The sequence below is a fragment of the Zingiber officinale genome, chromosome 8B (genome assembly GCF_018446385.1).
Source record: "Zingiber officinale cultivar Zhangliang chromosome 8B, Zo_v1.1, whole genome shotgun sequence".
Taxonomy (NCBI): domain Eukaryota; kingdom Viridiplantae; phylum Streptophyta; class Magnoliopsida; order Zingiberales; family Zingiberaceae; genus Zingiber; species Zingiber officinale.
This window is the reverse complement of record NC_056001.1, coordinates 52596588-52604228: the sequence shown is the minus strand read 5'-3', so window position 1 is coordinate 52604228 and position 7641 is coordinate 52596588.

Below are 7641 nucleotides of genomic sequence, written 5' to 3'. Positions count from 1 at the left end.
TCCGAAACTAGAGAAGGAAAGCAAGAATTCGAAGTTACTCCTACTGCAGGTGAGAAGCAACTTACCGAGATGTTCTTAGACTTACAACCGAAAAAAAAAGCAACTAGGGCTTTGGAGAACTCGCAAAACTCAGCATCCTCTTGTATCCTCGTGCTCTCCTTGACGACGTGATCGCGACTCTGTGGAAAACCCTCCGAAATAGCCTTGGCCGGCCGCCGGAGAGGAACCCTAGATCCCCTGCTACGTTTTCGCCGAGAAGAGCTGCGCCGTCGGGAGAGAAAAGGAGAGGAGAGGAATTAGGTCTCGGGTTATTACCTAAGTTCTCCTCTTATAACTAAGGTTCTTATTCAATGCTATTCCTTAAATATATTTCGCTACCTATCTGATCAGCATCGTCCGCTTGGACACTTGGTCAGCCGGATTCGCTTAAGACTTGGTTCGGCCGGAGGTCTCCGGTTCGAATCTCGGCTTAGATATTATTTTTGTCGAAACTTCTTTCGTTTAGTAAAAATACCAAACGACCTCTAAAAATTATATAAAAATACTCTAAAAATTCCTAAAAATCTCTAGAATATTTCTATAGCATTTCTAAATATTTTTAAATACTATTAAGACTCGAAATGAGGAAATTTGGATTGTTACACCTGACTTGGTCTCCCATAGGGAATTTTATTTGTTGATGAAAGGTGGAGACTGTCATTCGAAATTTGTGTAGGGAGGGTCTCCCTAAGATGACCTTGTTAGAGGATGGAGAATCCACTACGATGAAGGTGCTCCTCCGTGTCCTTACTAATGGTTCGCTACCCAAAGATATGGATAGCTTAATTTGACCCATTGGTCATACTTCATTGCCTATGAACCCAAACAAGGAGGTGGCTACGAGTTGGAGCTCATTGGCGTCGATCTACATGCCCTTGAAGGTATTTTTGAACAACACGTTGACAGAGCTTTCGGTGTCAACAAAACCCTGGTTGTTGGAACCCTAGGTTGTTTTGGTGTGATCAACAAGTTAAGTTAGGTCATGTGGTGTTTTAACCCTGTGTCTAAGTGTGCAGGAACTTAGGAGCACAGGAAGTTGAGCGGAAGACGCGGCTAGCGAGAAGGACGACACGGGGAGTGAGCCTACGGGCTCGATGCGCCCGAGGGACGAGGTGCCGTGGAAGAGTATCCGGTGGACGAGAAGGAAGCGTGCCCTGGTTCCGAGGGACAAGAAGCCAAAGCGGAAGATTGCTCGGGGAGCAAGAGACGCAGCTAGCGAGAAGGTCAGCATGGGAGAGAGCCGACGGGCTCGGTGCAATAGCTTGTCAATTAAAGAATTTCAACAAACTAATAATATGAAATAACATGATAAAGGAAAGAATACAACTTTCTGCATGCTTAATATTTTCTGCTTCAAAGTTGAAAAATTATAACTTGAGAAATTATGATAGATTAAAATGGAAATTTAGATACCATAATGATATTAAAGAAATGACAATAACTTAAGAACGAATTTTGATTAAATAAATAATAATAATAATAATAATAATAAGTCAGTATTATTCTTTTTTCAATTTGTTAAACTATGAAAATTTCGTTTGAGTTATCCATGCCTATAAAAGTTTTTTGTATTTAAAAAAAAATGCTTATCTAAAATGCAATATGTGTTAAATCTTGAAAATGCATGCTCTATTTTTTTCAAGATCTCAAAATTGATTTAGAAAACTATTAAAAATTTGTTTTCAAAATCATGCTCTAATTGGTTTGTATTTTTCAAAGTATTTCAAATAAATATACTTCGCTTATTTTCAAATGAATATATTTTGTTTTACTCTTAGATTTTTTTCTTGGAACTCTATTTTTTTATGTGATCAAAGAGGGAGAAGGAAAAGTATAAGTCTAAGGGGAGGTAGACCAAATTTTCTATCTTTTTTGCACTTTAATACAAAATTTATTACTCTTAATTTATGTCTATTTACCCTATCTTAACTTGGGTTGCTCACATCAAAAAGGGGGAGACGATTGTTAGAACCCCAGGTTGTTTTGGTATGATCAACAAGTTAAGTTAGGTCCTGTGGTATTTTAACCTTGTGTCTAAGTGTGCAGGAACTTAGGATCATAGGAAGTCGAGCGGAAGACGTGGCTTGCGAGAAGGACGACACGGGGTGAGAGCCGACGGGCTCGGTGCATCCGAGGGATGAGGTGTCGTGGAAGAGTATCCCGGCAGACGAGAAGGAAGCATGTGCTGGTTCCGAGGGACAAGAAGTCGGAGTGGAAGATTGCTCGGGGAGCAAGAGACGCAGCTAGCGAGAAGGTCGGCACGGGAGAGAGCCGACGAGCTCGGTGCATCCGAGGGACGAAGAGTTGCGGATGAGTATGCTGGTGGACAAGAAAGAAGCACGCGACGATTCCGAGGGACGAGAATCCGGAGCGGAAGCCTACTCGAGAAGGCCGGAAGTTGGGTTCGGGTGAGCTCTATTCCGGATGGTCGAGATCACCCAAGCGAGCAGAAGACCCGGATCGAGGCTAACGGAGTCGGAGCAGAAGACCCCGGTTGAAAAAGTCAATGAGGTTGACTTTCCCCACCCGGGGGGCCCGGAGCAGTCTGGGGCGCCCGGAGCAGTCCGGGGCACCTGGAACCATTTCGGACGCCGGAGTTGACTTTTGACCAGGATTGCGTCAAACGCGATCCGTTGCAAAGGGGATAAAATTTTATCCCCTCCCAGGCGGCCAAAACCCTTCCAGGCACCCCCACCAAGGTTATAAATATAGCCTTGGTCCAAGAAGCTAAACAGACAAGCAATTAGCATTCCCAACACTTGTGCGCTTCATTTATAGTTTAGCTTCTTTATTTTTTGTGCCTAAATGTTGTAACAGGCTTCTCCGCCAGAAAGGAGATATCTATTGCACTTCAATTTCCTTGGATTAACAAACTCCCCGGTTGTAACCAAGTAAATACTTGTGCCTTTTCTTTTAGTTTCTTTCTGTTTATTTTCTATATGCAATTGTTAGTTTAAGAAGTCCAAGAAGGGTTTGTGTTTTAATTTTTGCAGGGCTATTCAACCCCCCTTCTAGTCGGCCGCCTTGATCCAACACTGGCCACGCAGCTATTGGCGATGATGACTTTGATTATGAGGGCATCATCATGAGAGAGCTCTACTCCCTCCAGATCTTGCGACCCAAAGCTGATTATGGGCCTTGCAGCTTGTTCCCGGCTACACCCTACCACGTGTATCTCTAAGCAGAGTTCATGAGACTTCTGGGCTCTAGCGAAGTCTCCGTCTGTGAGCCCCTCGGAGATCATGTTGATCTTCCGGATGGCGATATTTCCCCTATTCTCTTCCTCAGGGAAGTCCACCGGCTCCTTGCCCCGGCCTGATTGCTGAGTTCCTTGACCTCCTCTTTTAGGCAAGGGTTTACTTGATTGCCCTGCGGCAGTAGGCGAGTTGGCCAGTAGCTTTTGAAGCTTGAGCACGGTCTCGAGTGGAGGCAGGCCCAGTTCGGCTGCTCACCAAGAATCTCCGGCGAACTGGACGCAATCTCCTGTGGAATGGGTGTGGGACCTATGATAGGTGCAATAACGGAGCCCCCACTAACCGGGTCTGGGGGCTTGAACAGCTTCGACTTGTTACGACCCCTGGATTCCTGATTGGGTGGAAATCCTGGTCGGGCCTTCTTGGAGCGGGTAAATGATCGAGCTGGAAGTTGGGGCAACCTTCTCTCCGACTTGTTGACAGGGGCAGGCGCCCTGTCTGCTTTCCTCCGGACCGCCTGGGCTTCTTCTACATTAATATAGCATGTTGGCTTCTCTAACATCTCATCAAAATTCTTCACAGACTCTCGAATGAGGACTCAGAAGAACTCTCCTTTCACCAGACGGTGAGAGAAGGCGCTCATCAAGATCTCTAAGGTAACGGATGGGACATCCTGGGTTACCTGGTTGAAGCATTTTATGTAGGCCCTCAGGGGCTCTACAAACTCCTACCTGAGAGCGAATAGACAATGATTAGTCTTCTGATATTTCCTGCTATTGGCAAAATGGCTCAAGAAAGCGTTCTTGAAATTCTAAAAGAAGGTGATGGATCCGATAGGCAATCCGTCGAACCACTTTTGGGTCGAGATAGATAGAGTATTTAAAAACACACAACACTTAATGGCATCCTTGTACTGATGTAACATGTAGCTTTTTGAAATTTGTGAAGGTGATCTTCTGGATCCTTGCTGTCATCATATTCTCCGATGGTTGAGGGCTTATACCCCTTCGGCAGTTTTTCCTCGAGCACCCTCAAAGAGAAGGGCACCTGCAACTCCCTCGGCTCCTCCCTGACAACTATAGCCTTCCCCTTCTTCGAATCTCTAGGCGGGGAACTCTCGGTCGTGGAGGTCTGGTGCTGCTCTTTCTTGTTATAATAGTCTGGGCAGGAGTCGCGATAGAAGGCTCGAGGGAAATCCTCGGGTTGTTTTCTCTTAGACCCCCTGTCGGAAGCATGGGTCTAGCCCTTTGAAACTGCAGGCATCCTATGTGGTTGTGAAGCGGTGGTGTGCTTTTCAGAAGTCGCTCGCCTCTTGACTTCCTTGAAAAGTTTGTACTCTCCGGCTGTCATGGTGACATTGATTTTTGTTGGAATGTATACTAAAAGCCTAGCTTTTTGTATAAACATTTATCTAGAAATAAGAACCACATTGGTCAAATGTCTACATTTATGCTAAGTGAGTTGTCCATTTAATTTATATTGTAGATAACATGGTGTGAGGAGACACACAGAAGATCGTGTTATCAGATCCTTATAAATTATAAATAGTAGCTCACAATCAAGATGGAATGGACAAACCATTGGAGTGGTTGTAGTGTAATTTGGTATTAGTTTATCTAGACTATAAAATTACACTAGTACACTATGAGTGTATTGAGCAGAACCATCTGAGATAGTTTCTTTTTATACTGACTATATAAGAGAACAAAACCTCTGTTATTATGGAAGTGCATGCTCTTAATCATGATATAATAACAATCATATATATTTAATATTTATTTATTTGATTTATCAAAGGGTGCGATTTAACTCGTTAAATCAATAGGCCTGATAAGTTGGGAAATGATATTATTTATATGGTGTGTTGTTGATTATAAAATGAAACTGTGTCCTAGTAATCTAGGTTGATGATGTCTCCTTGAGAAACTCATAAGGATTGTCATGTAAACCATGCAGGTGGACCTAGTCCGGCACGACAATGAAGTTGAGTGGTACTACTCTTGAAGCTAGATATTAATTAAGTAAGTTATCAGTAACTCATTTAATTAGTGGGCATTCTATATCTTAAACACATGGAGATTAATGCACTCATAATAAGAAGGAGCCCATAATGTAATTTGGGATTGGTGCGGTAGTTCAATAATAACTCTTTAATGGTATGAGTTATTATTGATGAACTTGAGTTGGGTGTTCGGGGTGAACACAAGAAGCTCAAGCTCATCGGGAGACCAAAACCAATTTCTCCTCTCGGTCCCTATTGTAGCCTCTATAAAACGTTGTATCCACTAAGTCCACTTCTTATCAAGTAATGGGCCGGACACAACCTTACTTGGAGCAAGGGGGTCGACCAAGCAATGGCTTGGAGCTCAAATAGTGGTCGGCCAAGCCATGCTTGGTGACCAAGCATGGGGTCGGCCATAGGAATAGGATTAAAGGAGATTTTAATTTTTGTTAAAATATTTCCTTTTAGAGTCATTCATGAAGGGATTTAAAAGAGAATTTTTAATTTTAAAAAATTCCCTTTTATAGTCACCCTCATGGTTTTAAAAAGAGAGCTTTAGATTTTAAAATCTTTCATTTTATAGCTATCTACAAAAGATTAAAGAGAGATTTTAATTTTATTATAATCTTTCCTTATTTGTAGTTGTCTATAATGCTTAAAAGAAATATTTTAATTTTTGATAAAACTTTCCTTTTATGTAACCATGATTTAAAAGGAGAAGTGTTAATTAATCTTTTCTTTTTTGTAGTTGTCTACATGTTTTAAAAGAGAGAGATTAATTTTAAAACTTTACTTTATTGTCATGTACAATAGGAAATTTAAAAAAAGATATTTTAATTGTTATTAAAATTTCCTCTTTTAAAGGGAGGCCACAAATAAGGAAGTTTTAATTTTGTTTAAAACTTTCCTTTTTGTAAAACATCATGGTTTAAAAGGAAGCTTTAATTTTTGTTGTAAAAATTTTTCCTTTTTAGCATACCATGATGTGCCCGACCATAAGAAGATTAAAAGGAAGTTTTAATTAAACTTTCCTTTTTTTGCCATGACCAAAGATTATAAAAGAGAGATATAGGGTGCCTCATGAGATTAATCTCTAATGAATTGATCTCTCTAAGTTCCCTCTCTTCTAATCCTTTGGTGGTCGGCCATCCCTCTATAGTTTCTCCTTGCTTGTTCTCCTTAGGGTCGGTTCCTATCTCTAGCTTGTTTTCTTCATCTTGCTTGGTGGCCAAAACCTAGCTTGGAGGGGAAGACCTATAAGGGCTAGCGGCACACTTGGAGAAGAAGGAGAAGAGAAGGAAGTTTCCTATTTTGGCATCCCTTAATGGCTCAAGAGTCTTGGAGAAGAAGAAGTGGTCCCGGTGGAATTTATCTTGGTAGATCGTCGTCCACACGACGTCCAAGAGAATGAGAGGAATACAATAGAAGATCAAGAGGTTTTTGTTTACAAAGAAAGGTATAACTAGTTGTCTTATTCCGCATCATGCTAGTTTTTCTTTGTATGGATTTTAAATTACCAAACACAAGAGGCTAACAATTCTAGGCAATCGAATTTATGTTTTGATTTTGTGTTTCTTTTGTTTTTCGATCTTGTGATTCGATTGTTCCTTGTGGTTAAACCTAGGTTACTGTAAGGAGATTAAATATTGAATTTTGTTGAAAGGCTTTGTCTAGGAAGTGGTGGATGATCTCATATCCAAGAAGGCCTAGTGCCTCGTCATGTTTAACCTAGAAGCCGATCTTCGAAATAAATATTTAATCAACTTTATGACATGGGTGGATTTGGATTAATAATGTTAAGCATCGTTTGCGATCCAAGTCTAAACCTCTAAGAATAGATAAGTTGAATTTGGAATCAATAATGTTAAGTTCTGTTTGCGATTCCAAATTTAATTTCTAAAGAACACAATAGGTTGTTAGGAAAGGTTCAGGACTTGTACAAAATTTTTGTACAGGGGAACCAGTATGATATTCGAAGTAGCAACCAGCAATCTTACCGCTGTCCTTCATCGTCACATTCCAGAACAGGTGAAGGAGATTCCCACAGACGGCGTCAAATTGATCTTGTTCGGAATATGAGTCAAATGGAGGCCAACGAAGATGGTGTTGGTGTTGACGAAGAGGCGACTTTGACGCACCCAGTGTATGCAAGTCCGAAAAGCAAACCCCCATGTGGAACTCCCTGATCTTAGTATGAGGACTGGTAGTACTTGAAATCTGCACACACTCAAATGAGCACCTGGAGCATTAGAGACTAGAAACCAGGGGAAAAGTCCCTGGTGCGGGTCCTCCAATGCTCAAGTCAAGTTCTTTTTCCCTAGAAGAATAGTGTACGATGGAAAAAGAACTATTCAAGATGAATGTGTTTGTGCGTGTACCTGGCTAAGGAAGAGGATCTCCCTTTTT